This window comes from Podarcis muralis, chromosome 4 (genome assembly GCF_964188315.1).
Source record: "Podarcis muralis chromosome 4, rPodMur119.hap1.1, whole genome shotgun sequence".
Taxonomy (NCBI): Eukaryota; Metazoa; Chordata; class Lepidosauria; order Squamata; family Lacertidae; genus Podarcis; species Podarcis muralis.
The window spans coordinates 16826725-16854564 of record NC_135658.1 but is presented as its reverse complement, the minus strand read 5'-3'; the positions used below and the strand labels follow the sequence as shown (position 1 = coordinate 16854564).

Sequence of the window (27840 nt, the reverse complement as noted above, 5' to 3'; positions counted from 1 at the left end):
CTAGAAGAAGAAGCAAATGCTTCAAACTCCTCCTCTCAGCCACATGGGATGAGAGCAAGGCACGTACAAATGAAGGGGGCAAGGCTCCTTCACAGTCTTCCCCAACCCAAATCCCACTAGACATTGTTTGTTTATGACTCCCATCAGCCCCAGCCAGTATTAGCAGGGATGATGGCAGCTGCAGAATAGGGCTGGGTGATATCTGGTTTTCAACGTCATGATATATCACCAGGTAAGCTTCACGACATACCAATATATCACAATGTCTGAAATAATGATGGTACTATGTAGAGGCGAAGTAGGGCCGGGCGATATCTGGTTTTAAGTTTTGTGATAGACCACCAGCTAAACATCACGATTGACTGATGTACTGCAATGTCTGAAATAAGGATGGAGCTGGTTTTCAACATTGTCATATATCTCCAACTAAACATTGCAATACAGTGGTACCTCGGATTACAGGCGCTTCAGGTTACACACTCCGCTAACCCAGAAATAGTACCTCGGGTTAAGACCTTTGCTTCAAGATGAGAATAGAAATCGTGCAGCAGCCACAGCCGCAGCGGGAGGCCCCATTAGCTAAAGTGGTACCTCAGGTTAAGAACAGTTTCAGGTTAAGAACGGACCTCCAGAACGAATTAAGTTCTTAACCCAAGGTACCACTGTATACCAATATGTCACAATGTCTAAAAAAAGGATGGAACTATGTAGAGGCATTGTGATTTTTGCATAGCACACACACAAACACCATAATTTGCAATATATTGCCAGGTCAAAGATTATGAAGCGAGTATCATGGTATGGACTTGAAACCGGTTTTGGACAATAAATTGCCCAGCCCTAACACACATCATGATTTGTGAAATGTTGCCAGGTAAAAAATTATGAAACCTGCATCATGATATGGATTTCAAACCATTCTTGGACAATGTGTTGCCCAGGCCTAAAGGTAAAGGGACCCCTGACCATTAGGTCCAGTCGTGGCCGACTCTGGGGTTGCGGCGCTCATCCTGCTTTATTGGCCGAGGGAGCCGGCATACAGCTTCCGGATCATGTCCAGCCCTACTGCACAGCTAAACCATGTAGAGCTAAACCACTGTTTAGCATAGCTTTGACCAACCTGGTGCCCTCCAGCTGTTATTTACTACTCCTCCCAGCACCATCCAGCACAGCCAAATTTCAGGCATGATGCAATTTGCAGTCCAACAACATCTGAAGGGCACAGCAGGTTGGGCAAGATTGACTCACCATTATGTCTGAAAACGGGCACAGTGTTTGCCAACCTTCTGGCTGGCTGACCTATACATAGTTGGGCAGCCCACAAGTTGTGCAGGCCTAACTCAGAGATTGCATATTGATGCTTTTGAATTATGGTGCTGGAGGAGACTCTTGAGAGTCCCATGGACAGCAAGATCAAACCTATCCATTCTTAAGGAAATCAGCCCTGAGTGCTCACTGGAAGGACAGATCCTGAAGCTGAGGCTCCAATACTTTGGCCACCTCATGAGAAGAGAAGACTCCCTGGAAAAGACCCTGATGTTGGGAAAGATGGAGGGCACATGGAGAAGGGGACGACAGAGGACGAGATGGTTGGACAGTGTTCTCGAAGCTACCAGCATGAGTTTGACCAAACTGCGGGAGGCAGTGGAAGACAGGAGTGCCTGGCGTGCTCTGGTCCATGGGGTCACAAAGAGTCGGACACGACTAAACGACTAAACAACAACAAAGAGTTTCAAAATGACATGACAGATCAAATATGGCTGTAAGCAAAGGCGGAATACTGCATGAAGCGAGTTTGCTTTGTGCTAAGCCGCCATTAACCTGACAATGCACAACTGATGGTTCCCACACTCCTTTGTATTTTTTAAAGTACCCATCCATTCCTGCAGTGGCAGGAGGGGAGGAAGAGCTCTACCGAGGGAGCAAATTGCTTGGGAATCACACAAAAAACTAAAGGAGGGAGGGTGAGGCGTAAGGTCAAGCCTGGGGGTATCATAAAAATATGACACGGACACATAAATCTGAGCCGGAAGCCCGCAAAGAATCTCGGCAAGACAGAGAGCAGCATTAAAAGCGCAGAAGGTCAACGGTAAGGTTTTGAAACACTGGGAGAGTAACTACACAAATACGAAGACACTGTGTGTAAATCTCAAGATTAAAGAAGCTAGCGGCATGCTAAATCATGTGTATAGGAACAGGAAGAAATATCCTTCCGAGGGAGCCCTGCCAGTATGATGGAAGCTCTAACAGCTAAGTGATAATGGTAGGAAGGTACCTGGAACATTTGCACTGAAGCAAAGCATAGAATCATAGAATCGTAGAGTTGGAAGGGATCCCAAAGGTCATCTATTCCAACCCCCTTGCAATGCAGGAATCTGAACTAAGGAATCCATGACAGAGGGTCACCCAACCTCTGCTTAAGATCCTCCAATCAAAGAACATTCTGATTGTGTTCTGCTACTAGAAAAGTAAAAAAAAAGTGAAGCCGAAGTATTCCTTCTGAGTATGCTACTCATTTTTAATTAAAACTGGAGACCCGCTAAGCATTTCTGTTAGAAACCAGAGGGAGTAAGGTGGTCTAATTGGCCTTCAATACCTCAAGCTATGAGCCTTGTTACTGGAAGGCTATGTGCTGTTTTCTGAAAGCGCTTGCGGGAAAATAACCAATTATGCACACAAAAAATCTGCTTTGGCTCTGTTTACATATGGGCTACCTCACCTATTATCTGAACTGAAAGGGCTCCCCCCCCCCCCCAAACGTATAAAGGCTGCCTGTCTCAATTGACAACACTGTTCTCAGCATGGAATTATGGCAGATCAATTTGCATCTCATGGGACCTACTCCTTAGTAGTAGTTATCATTCTGCACTTTTTAAAAGCTACCTGCACCATCTTTTAAGGAGGTCATGCCTGAATTTTAATAAACCAGTAACAATGTTTTGCATTTCATTAGCACTTTATAGGGCAATGCTAAACACACTTACTAGGGACTGAGACTGCAATCCTTACTCGGGACTGATGGGATGGGCTGGATCTGTCAATTCCACTTTCCCTGAGTTTCTCATTCTTTCAGGCTTAAATTCAATTATCAACATTTCCATATCAGCTTGGAGTTTTGTTTTGTTCTTTAAGCCATTATGAAAATGCACCAGCACTTTATTATGCATTTCTACCAATAAATAAAAATAAAATAGCAGATTAAAAATGAATTTTTGCAAGCGATTTCCCGTAATGCAACACATTTTTGCCTTACAATTATGCACAATTGCGCATTATGCACCCTTTCCCCCAATATATACATTTCTGGTTATTGAACTGGGTTGCAAAAATCCAGGAAAAAACCCAAGAATTTTGATGGACAGCTGAATTGTTTCAGAAAGTGCAAATTAGGTAGAGGACTGAAGTGAATATTTTAGTATTAATTTTAATATTAAGAATAATAACTTCATTTCTATAGCGCTTTATATTTCTCAGAATGGAAATCTGAAAGCGGTTTAGCATCTATATTAAAACACACACCCCAAAAAACAATCCAGAATAGAACATTATTGAACAAAGTCAAGCATACATTCAAAGCAACACAATTAACAGGAAGCTAAAATATTATTTTAAGGTCTTCAAAATGATGGTGGTTCATGGTGGGTGGTGGATGTGGAAGCTTAGGCTCTGTGAACTGGGTCTGCACTAAGAGACAGACAAGATGTTCTCTGGCCTCTTCCGCAGCCTCAACTTTTGTAGCTGGAGTCAGTCTGGGCCCCACCCTCCCAGGTCAGGTGGGGAAAAAGGCAGGGAGCAGCTCTTCCTGGACTCACAGCCAAGATGGTAGTAAGCCCCGCTAACTGAGTCAGTATGCATCTAGATTCAGGTAGGTAGCCGTGTTGGTCTGACGCAGTCCAAAAAAAAAAAAAATGTCCAGTAGCACCTTAGAGACCAACTAAGTTTGTTCCAGGTATAAGCTTTTGTGTGCATGCACACTTCTTCAGATACACTGAAACAGAAGTCACCCACCAGACATATATGTGCTTTAGCATATGGAATGAGACAAGAATCCAATATCTCTATTCAGACCTGGTCTCTCCATAGTTTTCAGTTTAGTAATAAGTTGTAATTCAGCAACTTCTCTTTCAAGTCCATTTCTGAAATTCTTTTGTAATAAGACAGCTGCTTTGAGATCCTGTATTGAATGTCCTGGGAGATTGAAGTGTTCTCCTACTGGCTTCTCTGTCTTGCGATTCCTGATGTCAGATTTATGTCCATTTATCCTTTGGCGTAGGGTTTGGCCTTATTGTCCAATATAGAGAGCTGAAGGGCACTGCTGGCGTTTGATGGCATACACAGTGTTAGAAGATGAGCAATTAAATAGGCCTGAGATGGTATGTTTGATGTTGTTAGGTCCAGTGATGGTGTCAACATGTTTATTATACCCATTTAGTCAATCACCCATCCCCTGCTACTCTTCTGAGAAAAACCCCACCCCACTCTCCCACTATATGTAAGGGTCTGGTGACTTCTGTTTCAGGGTATCTGAAGAAGTGTGCATGCACACAAAAGCTGATACCCAGAACAAACTTGGTTGGTCTCTAAGGTGCTACAGGACAATTTTTTTATTTATTGAGTTAGTATGGACAGAACTGCACTGTAAGCTCCCCTGAATGCAACAGGACTTCCTTGTGAGTAAACATGCTTAGAATTATATTCTATGAGTCTTAAACGCACTTCACATGCTATCTCTGCCTGAGCAATGAGTTGTTAGGGCTAAAGAACCAAACCAAATCCAGGAGCTTTCTAAGGCCATGGGATATCCTATTGAAGCTTACCGTCATGTCAAACTCCCCCTACTAAGGTGGTAGCTGTAATACTATCCTTGGTCGGTTGCATTAACTGTGTCCCAAGGAGAGCACATGTGTCTGTTGTTAGAGCTGGAAGAAGAGTTCTTCCTAGAAGAAACGGATAGGAAGTTTCAGGATGGAGTAAAACTACCCAACTCGCATAACCTGAATGCACAAAATGAAGCACAGCTATCCTTTGAAATCTGTACTTCTCCAGATTTTGCAATGCAATTCACCAACAAACACACAGGTACAACAATGCACCTATTAGAGAAAGAGTGCATAAAAACGCATGCATCTGTGGCAATAATATACAAAACATGAATTTGCTGTAAGCTGCTTTGAGTGTGGATCCTTCTGTGGAAAAACAGTAATGGAGGCAGCGACCATTTTAGGCGTGTCCGATATATCTGCAACCACGCCAAATCCAAAAGTGACATGGAAACATCACAAAAAAGGGCAGAACGGGGTGTTTCAAAAGCGTTTCTAATATATGCAATTTCACTTAAGCACACAGTGCCTTGAAACATAACCCCATGTAAACTGCGAGCTACCCATACAAACAAAATTATGAATGAATGAATGAATAGGATTAGGCAACATTGCTGGCAAACATGAGCATTAAGGCAAATGTGCACTAGAACAGATTTCATGACGTATAAAAAATAGGAAACTGATGGGGTGAATGGGACGTGAGACTGGAAAAACGAGAAACTAAGAAACCAAAGTTGATCGTTTCATCCATCCCGCTACACGGAAGGTTTTCAAAACCGAGCATTCAGATCAAGCTCAGGGATTGCTCCCAAGGGTCAGGCACTTCCCTCAGTTGGGCTCTGTATATAAGATGAGGGATGCAAAGTCCACTGGAGCCTGGAAAATCAGCCTTTGGAATTTTTAAACTGTTGGGACTATTGTGGAGGACTTAGCAGCGGGGAATGAGGAAGGGTGGGAGTCTTGAGTGGAAAACCCATTGGGAAATGGTGGTACTTCTTAAGAAATCGGGGGGGGGGGACGGGACACCACCGAAAAGCCCCTTGCAACATTCTGAAGTTCGTGATTCCTGAGTTCATTCCAAATGGAGTTGAGTTAACCTATGCCTAGCAAAGGGGTCACACTGCAACCTTTTTTTTTTTTTCATAAGTGCAAACCAGAGAAACTGGACAAGGACTTGGGTTCAAATTCCCACATGAGGCTCACTTGGGACCTTGGGACCAGTCCGCATCTCTCAGCCTAAGCTCCTTTGCCGAGTTGTTTTGGAGTTAAATGAATGGGAAGAACCACGTATGCCACCTTCAGCTTCTTGCATCAGATATAAATGCAATAAATTAAATAAAAAATAAAATAAGTAACGGGCGCTGTGCACACAGTACAACATTGCGTGCCAGCACGGCAACCATTGCATGTTCTCTCCCGACCATACCTACCCCAAATTACGTCTGGAAAATGATGTGACAGGAGCATTCAGAATCCGAAAGTGTCAGATCCCAAATCTCCGCATGACTATATGGGAGTGCTCAGCGTTGCATTACTAATACTAAATGAGTACGCGTGACTGCACTGAAAAGATTGTTGCAGGCTCCATAGCAGACACGCCGGCTTCTAAATGTCCATCATCCTCAATGCCTCCAATTTCAGAGTTACGGGCTGATACCAGTGTGCCAGCCAAAGCTGTATCAGACAGTATATTATCGACATTTTCAAAACAGCACAAAAAGTCCTTTCTCCATCAGTGCGAAAATGCACACATCTGTGCGTGCATGGTCATTTTTTGTTTTTTTAAAGCTGATGACAAAATTGTCCGGGTTGTTACTTATGCAGCAAAATCTACACATACACACACACACAAACTGCACTGATGTGGTCCAGGCTATAGTAGATATAGCAGGCAAATTGATGGATAGAGCATACAAGGAAGAAATTGAATACTGAGGGGGAAAACCCTATCAAGCAAAAAATTGTTAGCCTGGGTCCTGATAGGGGGAAGCAACATCAACAATGATCCGCTAATATGCACTTATGCGACAGTAGGAGAGCGGACTGTCTGTTTCAGAGGAGTAAGTGATACATCAGGAAATGCAGGCGTGAGGGTATCTGAAAGGCGCAGGAGGAAGAGAAGTAGCAAAAGCAAGAAGAGTCCTTAAAATGCACGGTAGTGGATGCATGTCTGAAGCTGCAAACTCACAACGCAGAAAAAAGCAAATGCCGAATGCAGAGTTTGGCCGCCTGAACCATGGCAAAAGGAGCCCTGCTGCATCAGACCACATGTGCACTTTGGCCAGCATCCTGCTTTCCATAAGGGCCAACTTAATGCTTCTGGGAAACGCACAAGGACGGATTGAAAGAAACAGCCCTTCCTTCAATGACTGTAACCCCACCAAGCGATATTCAGTGACAGCGTTAGAAATTAGCCAGGCGCATTTTGCACCTGGCTTTCGACCACCTGCAACCAAGTGAAGATGTCAAGGTGTCAGGATGGCACCTGGCTACTCCACCATTTGGAGGTGCATGCCTGGGGATCCAGACTGTTTTCACACTTGAACAGCACATCCTCTAGAATTCCATCAGCTATATTTCATCTGCACAAGTCAACTGAACTTCAGGGTCCAAAATGCTCTTTCTGTGCAGCTTGAGCAGCAACAGTGAACGACGTTATAGTTAATTGTTGTCGCTTGCCGTTACTTACCCCACCCCACTGCCCTGCTCACAGTTGTGAAGAATATCCTTACATTATGAATGGTCCATGTCACCATTAAGAAAAAGAGGTTGGAATGGACTGATAAATATGTGGACTGGCCCTGGATCAACTGACTTTTCCTCTTTAAGTTCTCAAAGCTCTTAAGCTAGCTCAAGGTTGTCTTCTGAACTAGTCAGATGCTTAACTGAGAATCAATCACAGTCAGTCCATTGTTTGAAAAACAAGACATTGCAGCTGTCTTGCCCAAAAATGGCAACTAGACATTCGGTTTTGGCAACTGCAACCTTGGTTTAAGGAGCCATTTGGCACCTAGCTTCACTTAGCTCAGTGAAGACCTTACTTGGAAAATCAATACGACCCAAGAAAGCCCAACAGAGACTCCATCTCCTCAGAGTATTGCAAAAGAACGGTGTCAATCAACATTTGATGATCTCCTTCTACTGGTCAACAATAGAAAGTGTCCTTTCATACTGCATCACGTTGTGGTACGCTGGCTTGACATCATCTGATAGGAAGTGCCTACAGAGGGTGGTGAATACAGCACAAGATATTATGGGCTGTCCCGTGAATCCGCTGGATGAAATAGCGGAAGAACGTTGCCTCAGGAGAGTGAGGAAAATTCTCAGGGATGATTCACACTCTGGCCGGCACTTTCTTGATCTCCTGCCCTCAGGCAGAAGATATAGAAGCATGATTAGTCGCACCAACAGGGTAAAGAACAGCTTCTATCCCTGGGCTGTTAGGCTGCTGAATGAAAAGATAACAAAAGGGCAACTGACTTTTGGGTTTGGTGGGTGTGCGTCAGTAAATGAGGGGAATTAAGACTAAGAGAGCTGAGTGGGGGGTGCTCATGTAATTTCAATGTATACAAGTTGTACAAGTGACAATAAATTATTTCATCTTCATCATTTCATCTTAATATAGCTGAGTTTCTAACACTGTTCAGTGATACACTGCCACTAAATATGGAGGTTCTATTAGGCCATTATAACTAATAGCCACAGGTGGACTTACTCTCAAAAACTGAAAAAAGAAAGAATGAAGGGTGGTATACAAATATAACAATAAAAACAAAACTAATAAAAATAAAAGCAAAAAAGCTCCTCAGACGGAGAAGGCAGGAACTGTTAGTTGCAATACCACATTTTGGGCTCCTCACAGTGGTTCTGCCAAAGTGTTGCAGAGAGCAGGCCGTGGTGGTGCAGCAAACAAGCCGATGCTGAAATGTTCAACGAAAAGAGGTTGGGAGAACGTGGGTATCCAATAATAGTCATGAGGTGCACATTGCTAATGAGGTGTTAAGGAAAATCACACCACTGAACTGGCAGAAGTCTTCCATCAGCATCCCTGCTGAAGTGATAATCCAGCTTTTGGCTGCAATCCTGCACATAATTAGGCTTCTTATATTCCAGCATCTTCAATGCGAATTAAGCAACCTTAAATCTGTGCAGGATGACAGCAAGGGTTTTCTTATCCCCCCCCCCCCCCCCAGGTGCAGAAAAATGTTCTCTTCATCTGGATTAACTCATTCAAAACTTAGAAGTCAACTGGGATTTGAGAAAGCAGGCGAACCTTCCTCTTTTTCTCCCCCTCCCAGTCTCTGAAGATACCAAGATTATGATTGTGTTTATTTTTAAAGTACATGCATGCTTATTTCTCATGTTGACAGGGCTGAAATAATCTGTTTAACTATTATGGCTGTGAAATGTCAAACATGCTTTGGTTTCTCAAGAGCACGATGTAGTCAAAAAGTTAAGCATTTCTAAATCCCTTTCCTTTCAATGGGCAGTTAAGTACATCCCCAAATCCCCCCCCCCCCGTTGGTGTCAGTAGGCCTTTAAAAGTGCTTAACTGAAGGTGGATCATGCCCTGGTTTAAATGTGTGTTTAAAACTAATGCGGTTTGGCACATATCATGATTAATCCCGGAAAGATCCATGGCTAATCTAGGCCCTGACATTGACCCATCAGAGTCAATTGAGGTTGGGTTTCTTCTTCTTCATTGACTTCAAAAGCATCAATACCCTCCAATATTGTCAGAGACTGAAAAAGGTGAAAAATAGAGGGAGGTGTGTGGGGAAAACACCTTTATCTGCTGCAGGGATGGCAGCTGGAAGTAGTGCAGAGGCAAATTCAGAGGTGCAGAGCCGTTAGGGTTAGGGGGGGGGGGAGATGCAGAGTGCCTTCATGAGAATCACAACCATTCCCCCTTCTATGAATATACAACCTTCTAAAATTCTACAATACCTTGGATCCCAAACGCCTTGGTACTTGGACGTTTTGGCTCCTGAATGCCGCAAACCTGGAAGTGACTTTTCCAGTTTGCGAACGTTCTTTGGAACCCAAACATCCGACGCGGCTTCCGATTGGCTGCAGGAGCTTCCTGCAGCCAATCGGAAGCCACACCTTGGTTTCCAAACGTTTTGGAAGTCAAACGGACTTCCGGAACGGATTCCATTCGACTTCCAAGGTACCACTGTAATTTTATACAATTATAATAAGGCCGATTCCCCTCGCAGGAAGTTGACATTGTGGGCAGATCATGAGCTTAGGTAGCTCCGCGTCACAGGGAGTTCCTTGCTGTGTCATTTCATATTGGCCAGTCCGATCGGCCGAAGGGGGCATGGCTTAGCCCCTTTAAACATGCCGCGACCAAGCTTGTGCCCTCTTTTACCTTGCTCCCCCTTGCGCAGTTCTCCCTCCCTCCCTAAGGTTAGGTCTTTATCCTTTGACCTTGCTATGGACCTCGGTTGGTCGCCTTGGTTGTCCCAGAGGCCTGGTAGGAATTTTTTTTCAACTTGGCAAATTGGCACCAGCCACTTGGTTTTTCACCTACCTGGTAGCAAATCGTCACAACTTTGTAAGGTTTGGTGGTTAGGCATTGGAGTATTCAGTTGGAGGGGAGGGGAGGTGGCGGCCATCAACTACCCCTCCTATTTCAAGGGTATTCCGTTAAAGGAATCCGGGGGGGGGGGGTGTCCTCTGTCCGAAGCCCAGGCGGGGGCCAGGGCATAGCACAACCCCTATCGGTGACCCTGGGGGACTTCCTAGTTGATGTGCACCAACAGGACTCCCCCTATCAGTGGTTAACCCTTACTAGACTCCCGGCAGGCAGGCAGGTGTCAGATAATAGTCATTGGTTCCAATGCCTAAGCCAATACCACTCATATTCTGCAATCAATAAAGTTGTGGCCTTTTTTCAGCCCATTAACCTAAATTCTGGTGTCAGATGTCCTTATTCTACAATGGTTCAGGACCTTGCCACGCAAATGGGGATGCACTGCAACAGTCAACGCAGAACCAACACACAAGAGCGACTGGAGTAATAAACTGCAATTAATACTGCTACTTATTAAAACCCACCCCACAAGCTGCACATGAAGCACTACAGGAGTGTGGGTGAGATGGGCCTCAGGATCTCTTCCGACTCTATGATGCTCTGATTCTAACCCTAACACCGTGGAAGATGGATTCCAAAACCTCAGTGTTAAACAGATGTCAAGGACGCATTTCAATCAGAGAGCCGTTGAAATGCTCCACCCTGCAGCACTGCCTAGCTCTTCCTTCTTTGAGAGCGCTTGAATGCCATAACAATTTGTATATGCAAAGCGAGATGTTACTGAAGAGCCCAGTGTGTAAGAGCCTCGTATCCCAAGGCAAAACTGGCATTTACACTCTCATTACATCCACTTCACACTCCGCACTTAATCCTCACCTGTATGTGCTCAGGTGCTTCGAAGGCAAGATATGATGTTAAATTAGAAATTAATATTTTAATAAATGCCCATTTATTATGAAACTTTGAATGCTAATAAATAACTGGAAGAGATTGTGCATAACTAATTTTATGTATGCAACTACGGCTGCATGGACGTTATTAGCACAATATTGGAAAGAAGGTGTCCCAACTAAAGAAGATTGGCAAGTTAAATTAATGGAATATGCTGAAATGGCAAAACTGACAATGAAACTAAGAGGAAGAGATGACAATGAATTTAAAGAAGAATGGAAGACATTAATTGCATATAAACAGAAGCACTGTACACGGGTTAATACATTAGCAGGGTTTTAAAAATTACTTGCAATTTTGTTATGCAATGGATAATAAGTAATTTAAACAGCTTATAAACTGAACCATAGACATGTGGTATATTGACATACAATGGAACCAAGGAAGAGACTAGAGGGAAGTCAATTTATTTTGTTTTGTTCTTTTATTTTTTGTTACTTTGGAAAATCAATAAACTGTTATATACAAAAAAAAGAGATTGTGTGTAACTAAGAATGGGACGCGGGTGGTGCTGTAGTCTAAACCACAGAGCCTAGGGCTTGCCGATCAGAAGGTCGGTGGTTCGAATCCCCGCGACGGGGTGAGCTCCCATTGCTCAGTCCCTGCTCCTGCCAACCTAGCAGTTCGAAAGCACGTCAAAGTGCAAGTAGATAAATAGGTACCGCTCCGGTGGGAAGGTAAACGGCGTTTCCGTGCGCTGCTCTGGTTCGCCAGAAGCGGCTTACTCATGCTGGCCACATGACCCGGAAGCTGTACGCCGGCTCCCTCGGCCAATAAAGCGAGATGAGCGCCGCAACCCCAGAGTCAGTCACGACTGGACCTAATGGCCAGGGGTCCCTTTCCCCTTTAAGAATGGGCTGAACAGCTAATTCCATCCCGTTTCACTTTCGTCAGATCTCAGTCATAGATCTGTTCCATTACGTCCAACCCCTTGCATACCATTGCATCATTGTGTACACACTGTGTGCACTTTTCACGTAAATTTGCACTTTTTTCAGTGCATTCGTCAGTAAAAAAAATCACACTTTATATGCATCTTTTACGCAACATACATATTTCTGTGTGCATCAGAAAACGTGTTCCAAAATCCAAAGACCAGAAGTCGTGTTCCAATCCGCTAGCAAGTTTGAGAGCATTAAGTTGGCCCACTGCAAAAGACAGAGCAAATGTATTCTTCCCCCCATCCCTGTGTTTAACCTTTTTTTACAACTTCCAAGTGGGTGCAGTCTATCAGTCAGTTTGGAATTTGATTCACTAAGTCCTGAAGCTACAATTAAAATTCACCATCCCCCCCCCACCCCACTCCAAATGATGCTACTTTTCAGCAGCTGAGGCAATCTTTGAAGCATGGGAAGAAAAAGGAGGTGTTGTAGCAGGTGTTATGGTCAAAACGAGTGAAATATTACTTGCAATCGGATTACACCGGGCAAGTCCCAGCAAGCTTTATTGTATATTTTCAACACCAGCATGCAAAACATCATTTCTCACTCACGCTTTTCAAAAATAAACAGAACTCCTGGCCTGCCCCACCCAACTTGCACGCGCGTAACTAGATACCAACAAATACTTCTGTCGGGGGAAATCCCCGATTTTGCTGATGCCACCATGAGAATTCTTGAAGTTACCAGCCGGCGGTAATCCAGTACTGTCTCACAATAAAATCCCCTTTGCATCCAACCGTCCCAGAATCAGACTCAACAGCCGACGAATACCCCCGTTTTGGGAACGGAGGGATAAACAATGGATGCCCACCAACAAAGCAAAACACACAAACATATACCGTTTATCCTATGTGCACATAGGTGGATGAAAGCTGCGTTATGCCTGGATTCATCCCTAAGGACTGTTGGTGCAGGCCAAAAATTCACACAGGCCTACCTGTTCCTGAAGATCTGCAGAACAAGGCCTTCTGGTTGTTCCACCACCTGCACAGATGCACATTGCCTTTTCCAAGATGGCGCCCAGACTTCGGAATCCCCTCTCCACTAGAGATGGGGCAGGAACCATTTGAGGCATCATTTCAAGATCTATAAAGGACTCGCTTTGTCCACCTTTGCCGACTTTTCAATACCAGGCTTTCGGTGCCAACCTCCCTTCAGAAAACGTTTGAGAAGCATTCCTGCTCGCTGCCTGTTTACATTGGCTAAGCCCTTCCTTCACTGAGCACCAGGGTGGATAAAAATCAATGGCTTTTTTAAAATTTAAATCAGATTTTTTTATATTTAAATCAGTTTTTTTAAAATAAAATGCTTTTGGAGGAAAAATCTTTCTAAAGATAGTTTTCTATTTAAGTTACATTATAGTCCAGAGGCTATTCATCAGGAAATAAGGGTTTGTTTTAAGTTTTCATGTGTGCTAAAACTCAGTCTAAGTTGTTTGTTTTTTTTAAACCCTTTTAATCACATCAGTTAACAAACATGGAGCATATGCTATAATGTTACTGTTTTAGTTAAATAAATTGTTTAAACTGTTATCAAGGAAATGATTATTTTTCTCCTTCCAATAAAGTACAGCGGAAAAGTTGTCCAAATATAAACAGTTAACTTATTAAACCTCACAATAATTTCATAATTATCTGCCTACGTGTTTCTAATAGTATAAGCAAATCAGTCATTTTTTATATAATTGTAAAAACTACGCTGAAATTTATTATTCCAAAAATGAAACCTTCAACTGGTTGTAAATATTAAGATTATACCAGCAAGAATGAGTCTCTCTGTAAAAAAATAATAATGATTTAAATAAATTCTTACTGACTCGTGATTTAAATCAAGTCTTACTGACTAGCGATTTAAAACGCGATTTAAATCGATTTTATTTAAATCAAATCCACCCTGCTGAGCACGCCCCCTTAAACATGGCCACGTTTCCTTGGATGCCAGGTCTGATCACCCACCCCTCTTATCCAGTCTGAACAGAGGAGAGGGGCGAAGGGTTTTGCTGTGCAATTGGTATTAGTGTGATTAGATTTCTATACCGCCTTCCATTCAAAGATCATAGGGCAGTTTACAGTATAAAAGCACAGAATACATAACATATCAACAAACAAACCAACAAAAGCAATACCCTCCCAGTATAGATGTCTTCCACCCCCTCCCCACTGACTGGGTAAGGGGGCTGGCTGATAATAGGCAGCCTCATCGTCTCTTTGGATGCAGCAGCCATTTTGTACCGTAACGTGCCCCCACAGCAGCCATTTTGTGCCTGGCACCAACCACGCTTCCTCAGAATCCCAAATACAGTCATACCTCGGGTTATGGACGCTTCAGGTTGCGCGTTTTCGGGTTGCACACCATGCTGAACCTGGAAGTACTGGAACGGGTTACTTCCGGGTTTCATCGCACTTTGCGCATGTGCAGAAGCGCTGAATCGCGACCCATGTGTGCGCAGACACGGTGCTGTGGGTTGCGAACGTGCCTCCCGCATGGATCACGTTCGCAACTCGAGCGTCCACTGTACTCCAAAAAGGCTGGCAACTCCAGTCGTAATTTGATGGGGGAGGGTCTTAACACAACCCATTTCGCACGTCCATCGAACACATAAGGCTCTGCTGGGTCTACACGGGCTATCACCCTGCTGAACCAGCAATACAGTGGTACCTCGGGTTAAGTACTTAATTCGTTCCAGAGGTCTGTACTTAACCTGAAACTGTTCTTAACCTGAAGCACCACTTTAGCCAATGGGGCCTCCTGCTGCTGCCGTGCCGCTGCTGCACAATTTCTGTTCTCATCCTGAAGCAAAGTTCTTAACCTGAAGCACTATTTCTGGGTTAGAGTCTGTAACCTGAAGCATATGTAACCTGAAGCATATGTAACCTGAAGCATATGTAACCTGAGGTACCACTGTACATTTGCCAACCAAGCCCCCTGCTGAGCATGTGTTAAGTTGCAAAGAGAATGGGGCGCATTGGCGCCTAGATGCATGATGCACAAAATGGATTCTGGACCCTTCCACCTGCCTTCATGCATTGGGGTGGGGTGTGGGGGGTGCAAATCTCCCTATAATCCCAAGCAAGCAGATTCTCACTGCTCAATTGTTACCTGTGCTGTACAAACTCCAAAGGCAACTTCCATTAGAAGCAGGATAGAGAGCCACGTGCCAGTTCAGGCAGAGCTGCAAGGCCCAAAACTCTTGTACAACTGGCCTGTTCACTGTTATCACCCTGACACAATCCATCAAACAGGGTTCCGGCGGGTCATACTGCAGTCCTGGATAATGGCACTGAAGAGGACTCCGCCACAAGAGATGCTGTCTGTGGTTAAGATGGAGGGAGAGAAAGAGGGGCAGAGTAGCAAACAAGGAAGGCACGAGCAAAAGAGGTGAGTGGCATTAAGGACAGCACTGCAGCCATCTTCCCTGTTATTACTGCCAGTAAATAACACAGCACAGCCCCTAAGAGCCATCTCCTAAGCAACATTTCTCCTGCACAGTGGTATACCGGCGAAGTGTGTTAACCGAGATGTGCAATGCCCACAGAGGCTCTGGGAGGAAAAGACTGCTGCACAGAAGCAGGCTACAATCTGCTGCTTTTCCCCTCTTGCTTCGCTCCTGCAAAATCCACACGAATTCTGCACTCCTGCACATAACATAATGCAACATTTCTCCTTCCATGTGAATTGCAACAGAATTTTGTCAAGGCTCCATGGAATGAGAGTTGAATCCCAAATAAGACTATGCATCCTTCTGATCAGAAAATGCCAGCTAGGCTCTTATTCAGCTCTGATTAGCTATGACGCGGGTGGCGCTGTGGGTTAAACCACAGAGCCTAGGGCTTGCCGATCAGAAGGTCGGCGGTTCGAATCCCCGCGGCGGGGTGAGCTCCCATTGCTCGGTCCCTGCTCCTGCCAACCTAGCAGTTCAAAAGCACATCAAAGTGCAAGGAGATAAATAGGTACCACTCCAGTGGGAAGGTAAACGGCGTTTCCGTGCGCCGCTCTGGTTCACCAGAAGCGGCTTAGTCATGCTGGCCACATGACCCGGAAGCTGTACACCGGCTCCCTCGGCCAATAAAGCGAGATGAGCGCCGCAACCCCAGAGTCGGTCACGACTGGACCTAACGGTCAGGGGTCCCTTTACCTTTCAACATGCTTAGATATATACTTCACAATGTACAAAAATCACACCATATTGCCCAAGTTCCAACAGCCCACCAGGAAATGATAGCCATAATATGCCAGTAATAATGCTGATCTACTATTCAGAATTGTTGTGAGGATTACAAGCAGCTTACAAATGCATATGAATAACAGAATCATACAGTTGGATGGGACCCCGAGGGTTATCTAGTCCAACCCGCTGCAATGCAGGAATCTCAACTAAAGCATCCATAACAGATGGCCATCCTACCTGCTTTAAAACCTCCAAGGAAGGAGAGACCACAACCTCCCAAGGGAGACAGTCCCACTGTCAAACAGCTCTTACCACCAGAAAGTTCTTCCGGATGTTTAATTAGAATCTCTTTTTTTTTATAAGATATTTATTAAGATTTTTTAAAGTATTACAATAAAAATGGGAAAAAAATAACAAAAATACAAAATAAAAATAGTTAAAAACACACAGAATTTCCATTACTTATTTTCCTTTAGCTTATTTCCCGGACCTCCTCATACCTCCCTTTTTTGTATTCCACTTCAAATTGTTGGTTCAGCAAATCCTTACCATTAGATTTTTACCTATTTATAACCCTTTTTTCATATTCCCTTAAAGCATTACAGCTGGAAACCACTTAATTTCTATCCAACATCATTCTAACATTCATTAATTTTACAATATTTCTGTAGATAGTCTTTAAATTTCTTCCAATCTTCTCAGCATCTCCTTCCTTGTAACTTGAATCCATTGGTCCAAGTCCTACCCTCCAGAGCAGGAGAAAACAAGCTTGCTCCATCCTCCACATGACAGCCCTTGAGATATCTGAAGATGGCTATCTCCTCGGTCCAGTATACCTGAAGGAGCATCTCCACCCCCATCGTTCAACCCGGACACTGAGGTCCAGCGCTGAGGGTCTTCTGGTGGTTCCCTCACTGCGAGAAGTGAGGTTGCAGGGAACCAGGCAGGGGCCTTTTCGGTAGTGGCACCCGCCCTGTGGAATGCCCTCCCACCAGATGTCAAAGAGAAAAACAACGACCAGACTTTTAGAAGACATCTGAAGGCAGCCCTGTTTAGGGAAGCTTTTAATGTTTGACGGACTATTGTATTTTAATATTTTGTTGGAAGCAGCCCAGAGTGGCTGGGGAAACCCAGCCAGATGGGCGAGGTATAAATAATTTATTATTATTATTATTATTATTATTATTATTATTATTATTATTATTATTCCAGGCTGAACATACCCAGCTCCTTCAAGCATTCCTCATAAGGTCTGGTTTCCAGACCCTTGATCATCTTGGTCACCCTCCTCTAAACACATTCCACCTTGTCAACATCCTTCTTAAATTGTGGTACCCAGAACTGGACACAGTATTCCAGGTGTGGCCTGACCAAGGCAGAATAGAGTGGGACTATTACTTCCCTTGATGTGGACACTAGCCCTTTGTTGATGCAGCCTAGAATAGCATTAGCTTTTTTGGCTGCTGCATCACACTCATGACTCATGTTAAGCTTGTGGACCACCAAGACCCGTAAATCCTTTTCACATGCACTACTGGCAAGCCATGTATAGCAATATGATTGCTATACAAATATTATTATTTTGACTTCAATTACACTTACAATCCCATCCTCCCCCCCCCCCCCCAAGGTGCTGATGTCAACATATATGGAGTTTTATTCACATTTGATCCTCACAACAACCCTGCAATGTAGACTACACACCAAGAGATAGTGACTGGTTCAACGTCCACCAGTGGGGCTCATGGTAGAGAAGGGAACCAAATGTGTACCTTCCCAATCCTAGCCTGTTACACTAACCACTAAACCAGTGTTTCCCAACCGGTGTTCCGCGGCACACTAGTGTGCCGCGACACGTTGCCTGGTGTGCCGTGGGAGGGAGGCGGGCGAGTCGGGCGGCGAGAGGCGGGGCGGCGGCGGCGAGGATCCGCGTCGAGCCGGGGGCGGCTCCGCGGTGGTGGTTCCGAGGTTTCTCTCTCCATTCTCCCCTCACACACACACACAGGAAATAACACAGGATCAGCTGACAGGACCCGGCCAATGGGGCGGCGGCGGGGCAGCGCGCGCAAAAGGGAGGAGCGCGAGACAGCGGACGAGGAGGAGGCCGGCATGTCCGGGCAGCAGCAGCAACAACAGCAGCAGCAACTCCCGGCGACGGCTCCTCAAGCCCCGGGCAACCCTACTCCCTCACCGGCCTCGGCCGCCCTCCTGCTCCACCCGCCGCCGCCTCCCCCGCCACCGCCGGCCACCTCGGCCCCGCCGCCGCCCCCTCCTCCGCCCGCTATCGCCGCCACCACCACAACAGCCACCGCCGCCTCAGCTGGGCCCATGCCTGCCGGGAGCGGCGGCGGCAGCAGCAGCAGCAGCGCCCCGGCCCTGAACGAGCAGGAGAAGGAGCTCGTGCGTCCCTCCCGGCGTGACGCTGCGCGCTGACGTCACGGGGCTGTAATGGTGGTGTGCCTCGAGATTTTTTTCATCAAACTAGTGTGCCTTTGCCCAAAAAAGGTTGGGAAACACTGCACTAAACCACACCATCCTGTTTGTTTGTTTGCCTGTTTTGAAGCACCAGATGAAAGCAGATTTATTTACTAGGTTCAATTAATTCAACCCTCTTTTTTTTTCTTGTGCTGTTGCTGTTTAACATTTTTTTTAAAAAAAAAACCATTTGTGTCACTTTATTGATTAACTTGTTATTTAAAATAATAATGTAAGCTGCCCAGAGGGCTGTTGTCTAAAGGAAGTACAAATATTTCGTTAACGAAATAAATAAGCTCCACATATCTTTTTATTAGTATGATTAATACCTACGAACATCAGGCCCTGCACTCACAATATATGGATTTGATGGGGCCCATCCAGAATCACCGACTAAATGTGTGTGGGGGGGGGGGTCCTCCATTTTTGAACCACTATTCAAATATTTAGCTTCACTGTGCACTACACTGAACAATTGTTACTAGTTTTTATTTATTACCTGCCCTCCACCGTAAGGTCCCAGGGCGTGTCACAACAATGCAAAATACAACAATAAAAACATTTCATGACGATAACCTCAAACTGAGTGGGTTCTAAAATTATCCCCCTCAAGTTGTGAAGTGCCCTGAGAACTACGCGTATAACAGTGGTACACAAATTTAATAAATAATAATAATTAATAAGAAGTCTGGGGTAAAGAGGTGTGTCTTCAGCATATGAGGAAGGCTATAAAGTGAAGGTGGGGTGGGAATTCCACAAAGAAGGTCCTCTCCTGGCCCACCAGCAACCCCCCAGCTTCAGGTAGGGATGTGGGTGTGGGTGTGTACGACTACCAAGAGGCCAGGCTCTGTCAATTTTAACACCTGAGGAGGTCTGTAGGGCAGTGCCAACTGTGAGGTTTTGTGCAATCCACACCAAGAGACAAGCGTTTCAAGAGCCCTTTGCCTGTACAGTCATACCTCAGGTTAAAGTTGCTTCAGGTTGAGCGTTTTCGGGTTGCGCTCCGCGGCGACCCGGAAGTAACAGAACACGTTACTTCCAGGTTTCGCCGCTCGTGCATGTGCAGACGCTCAAAATGACATCACGCGCATGCGCAGAAGCGGCAAATTGTGACCCACACACGCGCAGACACGCAGGCGCGGGTTGCATTCACTTCAGGATGCGAACAGGGCTCCGGAACGGATACCATTTGCATCCAGAGGTACTACTGTATCTTACTCATGAGTCACTGTATGGAGCATCCGTGACTTGCAATCCACACTAGATGATGAGAGGTTAAGGTAAAGGTAAAGGTACCCCTGCCCGTACGGGCCAGTCTTGACAGACTCTAGGGTTGTGCGCCCATCTCACTCAAGAGGCCGGGGGCCAGCGCTGTCCGCAGACACTTCCGGGTCACGTGGCCAGCGTGACGAAGCTACTCTGGCGAGCCAGAGCCGCACACGGAAACGCCGTTTACCTTCCCGCTAGTAAGCGGTCCCTATTTATCTACTTGCACCCGGGGTGCTTTCGAACTGCTAGGTTGGCAGGCGCTGGGACCGAGCAACGGGAGCGCACCCCGCCACGGGGATTCGAACCGCCGACCATGCGATCGGCAAGTCTTAGGTGCTGAGGTTTAACCCACAGCGCCACCCGCGTCCCCATTTGCATCCAGAGGTACCACTGTATCTTACGCATGAGTCACTGTATGGAGCATCTGCGACTTGCAATCTACACTCGTACAGTGGTACCTCGGGTTACAGACACTTCAGATTACATACGCTTCAGGTTAGACTCCGCTAACCCAGAAATAGTACATCGGGTTAAGAACTTTGCTTCAGGATGAGAACAGAAATCGTGCGGCAGCGGAAGGCCCCATTAGTTAAAGTGGTATCTCAAGTTAAGAACAGTTTCAGGTTAAGAACGGACCTCTAGAACAAATTAAGTTCTTAACCTGAGGTACCACTGTAGATGAAAGGTTAAAGAGCCCTTTGCCTGTGTCTTATGCAGGAATCACTGTGTGGAGCATCTGCGACTTGCAATCTACACTCGTACAGTGGTACCTCGGGTTACAGACACTTCAGGTTACATACGCTTCAGGTTACAGACTCCGCTAACCCAGAAATAGTACCTCGGGTTAAGAACTTTGCTTCAGGATGAGAATAGAAATCGTGCGGCGGCGGACGCAGCGGAAGGCCCCATTAGCTAAAGTGGTACCTCAGGTTAAGAACAGTTTCAGGTTAAGAACGGACCTCCAGAATGAATTAAGTTCTTAACCCGAGGGACCACTGTAGATGAAAGGGTAAAGAGCCCTTTGCCTGTGTCTTATGCAGGAGTCACTGTGTGGAGCATCTGCGACTTGCAATCCACACTAGCAGGCGAGAGGTTGAAGAGCCCTTTGCCTGTGTCTTTCCCTTATGCAGGACTTTAGCCCAGGGGTGGGTTAAGTGCTGTCTTTCCAAGTGAATCTTCCCACTGCCTAATTCAGCACAGGATTGGGGGGGGGGGGGGAGAGACTTTACAACAACCATAGACGTCCAGTGAATTTTGTCCTCCTCCTATTACAGACACGTGTTTAGGCTAACAGTTTGTCCAAGGCTAAGTGAGTTAGTGGCTGGAATAAGTTCTCATAACAAATGCAGTTAAGTTAACAAACTTTAAAAAATAATAATAACAAATGCAGTTGTGTTAACAAACTTTTTTTTTTTAAAGGAACACACTCAAAATGTTTGCTGGTGGCTTCATTTCCCTGCAAAAGCCGCTATGCATAATCTCTGAAACGTCTGCTTTTCCCAACGTCCCTCTTTAAAGAGATCAGGGCAAGAAGCACGGTGCTCCTTGCAATTTTGGTGCTCTGCAACAGTCCTGCAAGGTAGGCTCAGGCGGCATCAAGGTCACCCGTGAGCTATGCAACCAAGTCAGGATTTGAACCTGGGTCTGCAAGGTCTCAGCCGGGCACTCTTACCACTTCACCACCACCGGTACAGCACAATCCTAACCGCATCCATGCAGAAGCAATTCATCTTGAATTGAACAAGGTTTCCTCCCATCTAAGGGAGCTGAGGATTCCAGCCAGACTCTGCTAATGTTTCAATGCCTCTTCTCAGGGACTGTGTGTGTGTGTGTGTGTGAATGAGAGTGCAGCTTTTCCAAGGAAACGCTCTCAGTTCAGCTGTTACCGAACAGTTGATCCTTTCCCCCTTTCTAAATCCAGCAGACCTCTCTCTTTGCAAGTCTCTTATAACAGCAGCAACCTGAGCAATCGCTCATAAAGTTAAGAGCCGGGGCAGCTTGTGTGTGTGTGTGTGTGTGTGTGTGTGTGTGTGTAATAAAGGAAAAGAATCACTTGCTAAACGCTGAAGGAAGTTCAATGCCTTGTGCCTGCGGAGAATAAACCGGGATTGAAGCTGGTTCAGAGATTTTGACAGTACACAAAAGCCAACAGAGGATGCTGCAAAAAAAAACCGTGGTTGTTTGATAGCAATGAAAGGAACAAGCACTATGCAATGAGACAGAAAGGAGCAGCCAGCTACACAAGCAATCTCTTTGAAAGAAGGTGAACAGGGGGGCTGCCCTGGGTGCAGAGAATTTTTTTATATTATTATTATTCCTATGCCGGTGCCTTTGTGCTCCCTTACACTTGCATTCCTTTTAATTGGATGTGGGACGGTGGAGGGAACAAATTTCTCCCAACAACAAAGCCAGAAGCAGGAACAGCGAGAGAAAGGGAAGGAGAAAGGATCCACAAAAGCAGGCAACAATTGCAGCTTAATCTCTTAACAGGATCGGTGGGTAGTTAAAGGAGAGTCTTTGTTTGCACCTTATATTTCCTTGCTCCCGCCTCTCCCTTTAAAAAAAATCACAAGGCGGCATCCCTAGGGGCTGCAACCCTATACCCCCAGTTACCTGGGAGAAAGCCCTATTGAATTGGGATGGGGGGGGGGGCTTGCTTCTGAGCAAACATTGCACACCATCCGGCTGTAAAAGAAAGTTTGTAAAAGGTATCTCGAAACACACTGAAACTGCACGGGTGGGGGGGCAGGTTTGCACCTTTCCAGGCAACGTTTACCAACAAAGTTCCAGCACCATCTGGAAAACCCGTTACTTTAGATTTGCTTTAACTGGATGTTCCCCTCCACCCCTTTCTATAATGGGAGTTTTACCCAAGTTGAACAATAAATGCACAAACGTGCGGGGGGGGGGGTTGGTTTAGGAAGTTGGAAGCAAAGCTCACAAGATCCTTTGCCTTAGCTGCTAAAATCATTAGCTGCAGAAGCGTCAGGGGGTCTCTTATGCCTTCCCACCCCCCTATGGCTGCTGGGGGGGGGGGAGAGGAAGGAATGACCTGCCAGCTGCCGTTCCCTCCCCCCCCCCCACAAAAAAAGACCTTCCCCTTCCCAGCCTCCCTGCCAAATGTTTTTGGGTGTTTTTGATAAAATGTTTCTAAGGATGCAATCCAATACACACACACTTAAACAGGGAGTTAAGACCCACTGAATAGCACAGGGCTTGACTTCTGAGTACATATAAGGTTGCACTATGACACCCCCGTTTCCTAGCCACCACAAAATTTGCTCGCTGATTTCAACAGGGTGGTGGGTGTATTTCTCAGGGGAGAAATCTCTCTCAAACTCCTTTCCCAAGCCAGCCCTTAATGTGTGGAGAGAGAAAAGATGCTACTGGACCCCTTCAAAGGTCTGGGAAGACGCTCCACCTCCGATCTGGAAAACCGTCCATCTCCAACACACACACACACACACACCGATGGGGGGGGTGGTAGAGTGCACTCTGCACTAGCTCAGGGGCAAGTGGCATCTGTTCCGAGTTTGCTCCAGGAGTGTATTTAGTCCTGCCACCTAAAGTACCAGGGCTTAGGCAGATGTAAGCCCTATCCTCCCGTCTACAGATACATACATACATCCGTAATTTTATTCGTATGCCGGCTTTCCACAGTTCAAACCACGCTCGAGGCGGCTTACAACTTGAAAAAACCCCGCATAACTACAACATAACCGAAGCAGTAATAAAGCATTACAAACCACACAATTTCCACATAAATCACTACCATACGTGACAGACTCACGCACTGATCTATGGATCATTGTGATCTATTGCGGGAGGCGGGGAATCAACCATGGGGCATCTTCTATGACCCTCTCTCCACTCACAAATCCCCTTTGTGCGCGGTCCCCGCGAGGAATCTCCGGCAAAGGAACCCCACCGGATCGCCCCAGGAGCCGCAGCCGGGGCAGCCTCCCCGCTTCCACATCCGCGGAACTCCCCGCCCCGGTGAGTTCCCAGCTTCGGAAGATGCAAGCAAGGCGCCCCTCTCTCTCCAGCAGCTCCTGGGACGCAGCAGCGAGCGAGGATTGCGAAGCAGAAGCGGCCGGTTCTCACGTCTCTCTCCCCACCCACAACACCTCCTTTGGCAATGCAGAAACGCGCTTCTTCGGTCGCCTTTTTCTGCAAGCAGGCGAGCAACCCACCGCTCCCCGCTGCTTCCTCGGCTCCTCGCGCCCGCCCGCCCGCGGCAGAAATGCTCCCTTCCCCAGCTAGATCGCCGCTCGACTCCAGCGCTAGCAGGTGAAAACCAGCTCTCTGGCCACCCCCGGCAGCATCCCCTCCCCCCCAAAAAAACCCCTTCCGACCGCGTTTGAAATAAGCCGCTCAAAGCCCGACACAATAAATAAGAGATTTTTTTAGGGGGGGGGGACCCAATTGCAACACCCGCCGCCGCTCTGCACCTTGCACTGCCTAAACCGGGGATCCCCCTTTTGCAACGAGGAAAGCACACGCGCGCCAAACGCAGGAGAAGGCAGAGACCTAGCAAGCAAGTTAGCCACCCAGTAGAACTGCTTTAAAAATAAAATGAAATCGGGCGCTAGGGAAAGAGGATTCTTTCTTTTTTCGGGAGGGGAGAGAGACAACAAGCACGAACTTTTCCCTCTTCTTTTTTTTTTTTTTTTTGCAACTTGAAAGCAAATAGAGATCTCGATGCAAACCAAGCCTCTCCGAACACGTTGCGGGGAAGAGACGACCAGCCGGTCCGCGTTAGCGCGGGGCTCCGGCGCTTCCCACGCTCGCAAGCGGCTGCCGGAGAGAGGCTGGGCTTTTTGCAAACAGTGGCAAGTTTGCAACAAAAAGATGGGACGGGGTTGGTTGGTTGGTTGGTTGGTTGGTTGGCTGGCTGTGCGTGGAAGTTTCGCATGCAACTCTCTCCCCACGCTGACTCCATCGCGGATCCCCCTCTCCAAACCCATTCATCCAGGCAAATGAAAAGCGAGGCGCCTGTTTTCAAGGAAATAAAAGAAAGCCCAGCTCACGCACCCTTCCAAGCGGCCGATCAGCTCCGGAGCTTCGCAGCTTCCCTTCTGCATAACGTATCCATGGACGGGGGCGGAAGACGGGGAGCCAAGAGCCGCCGCCGCCGCTGCTGCTGCTTTTCTCTCGCCTTCCTGGCGCAGCGCGCAGCGCGGGACTGGTGCCGAGTGGAGAAGCGCTCTCGGTAGCAACTCCTAACTCGGGGGGTGGGGGTAGGTGGGGGGTGCGGGGAGAGGAGGGGAGAGGAGGAAAGGGGGCGATTCCCAGCCCGCGGCGCCGACGATCGCAGCGCAGCCTACCGAGAGGCAGAGCGCGCCAGCGGCTGCAGCCAATGCGGGGAGCCGCGTCTCCTCGCTCGCCAGCCCAGCAGGGAGAGAGCGCGAGGCGCGGCGACGCGAGAGAAAAGGCTGGCTGGATGCACAACGCCGGGGATGCTGGGGGGGGGGCGTTGGGGGGGGGAGAGAAGCGCACATTCACGTGCACACGCAGACGCGGTGCAACCGAGCCCGGCTTCTGCACCGCCGCCTGAAATGCGCCTGCAAAAAATAAAATCTCTTCCCCGCTGCTCCTGCCTCTTCGGCGCTTGCAACCGAGAAGGAGGCAGGCTCCGGCGTGGCTCTTCGCGCTTGTGACAGGCAGGCAGGCTTTCATGCATGCTGTGAAGTAAGTCCCATCGCACGCGGCGTCTGGTAGTCAATAAGGATCCCACACTTTTTTTTTGGCTGGGGGGGGGGGGTTAATCATCCCCTTCCTCCACGCAACTCAAGGTGGTCCCCACCATCCGGCGCTCCAATTTGCGATGCTCACAACCGCCCTCTCGGGTAGGTTAGAGCAAAGAGCAGGCATCCCCAATCTCGGCCCTCTAAATTTTTTTGGGACTACAATTCCCATCATCCCTGACCACTGGTCCTGCTAGCTGGGGATGATGGGAGTTGTAGTCCCAAAACATCTGGAGGGCTGAGTTTGGGGGTGCCTGGTAAAGAGGGCCATGGTCAACTGGATTTGAACCCAAGCCCGAACAGTCTTAACACTGTGGAGGCTGGTTGGTTATGGCAAGTGGGGCGCTGCCCCCAACATCCTCATCTGGGTCTCATCCAGCCCTAGCCTGCTTGCCTTCCTGCTTACTTGCCAGGCCAGGGGTTGGTAGCGGTACCTGTCAGCTTCCTCCTCCTGACTCTCAGTGTTGCCCCTGGCAGCGGAGAGGATAGGGACAAAACCAGAATGAGTTGGCTCCGCCTATCACTGGCTCTGGCTCCACCCACTGTGGGCTCCCTGCATTCCGCCTAGCCAATCTCAATGGGCACCAGCCACTGCTGCAACTATACCAAGCGCCATAGAGGGCGCCAGAGTGGTGTAAGGTTAGAGTGTCTGCTTCAGATCTGGGAGACCAGAGTTCGAATCCCAAAGCACCATAAAACTCCCTGCGGTGACCTTGTGCCAGCCACTGCCTCTCAGCCTAACCTACCTCACAGGGTTGTCGTGGGGATTAAAGGAGGAGAGAGGAGAGCCAGGTGCACTGCGGAGAAAGCAGGTGGGATATAAATTAAATAAATAAACTTTCAAAAATTTAACCTGTAAGGCAAGTATATTCCCTGCTCCCCCTAAAAAATGCACTTTATCCCTTATATGTATCATATCTTTTATATATATCATATCATTATTACATCATATATCTTTGTCGTGTAAAGAATGAGATATGTCCTACCTCCTGTTTTTCCCTAGTGCTCTGATACTCGCCCTGGCAACCCATACAACTGGAGTGGTCCTGGGTCATCTCATATTGGAAGGAGTTATCTCTACAGTGGTACCTCAGGTTACAGACGCTTCAGGTTACAGACTCCACTAACCCAGAAATAGTACCTTGGGTTAAGAACTTTGCTTCAGGATGAGAACAGAAATCAAGCTCTGGCAGCAGCGGGAGATCCCATTAGCTTCAGGTTAAGAACAGTTTCAGATTAAGAACGGACCTCCGGAACGAATTAAGTTCTTAACTCGAGGTACCACTGTATTTCAAAATTTAGGGATGTCACAGCACAAATTTCTCTCTCTCTCTCTCTCTCTCTCTCTCTCTCTCTGTGTGTGTGTGTGTGTGAGAGAGAGAGAGAGAGAGAGAGAGAATGTTTCAGTAGCCTAGCAAAAGTGGTTTTTATTTCCCTCTAAATTCCAACTACCGTCTTAAAATTGGCTTTGGATTAAATCTAAGGACACAGTGCCCACTCCACACAAAAAAAAGGAAGGAAAGAAATGACTGCCATAAACACATTTTCAGGTAGGAAAATAGGAAGTTGCCTTATACAGAGTCAGATTATTGGTCCATCATGCTCTGTGCTGTCTTCACTGACTGGAAGCAATACTTTATAGAGTTTTAGGCAAGAGTCCTTTCCACCCTTACCTGGAGATGCTAGGGATGGAACCAGGAAGATGCCCAGCCACTGAGGTTTTGCGTCCTGGCTACAAATCCACATCTAGCTTTCTCTGGATGAAAGGAATTTCAGCAGATTTACTACTGCAAGTCTCTCTCAACTTCCAGCAAAATTCACCAGGCTTTCCCCAACAGAGTCTCTTCAAATGTGGATTTGGGCCAAATTTTGGTGGCAAGCACTTCTTTATGAGGGACGCTGGTGGCGTTGTGGGTTAAACCACAGA

General features: G+C 46.8%; 1 protein-coding gene across 10 annotated transcripts in view; it reads right to left on the bottom strand.

The window, feature by feature from the left end:
- The window catches only part of FAT3 (FAT atypical cadherin 3), a 468770-nt gene extending 443360 nt beyond the window's left edge, over nucleotides 1–25410 (bottom strand). For 7 of the 10 annotated variants that reach the window (XM_028726039.2, XM_077926982.1, XM_077926985.1 and 4 more), the window contains exon 1: nucleotides 25201–25404. The gene's annotated coding sequence lies outside the window, so the exon portion shown is untranslated. Of the gene's footprint in view, nucleotides 1–25200 lie in introns of all 10 variants that reach the window. The other 3 variants (XM_077926986.1, XM_077926987.1, XM_077926990.1) reach the window with 2 other exon arrangements.
- Between the last annotated feature and the right edge of the window lie 2430 nt (nucleotides 25411–27840).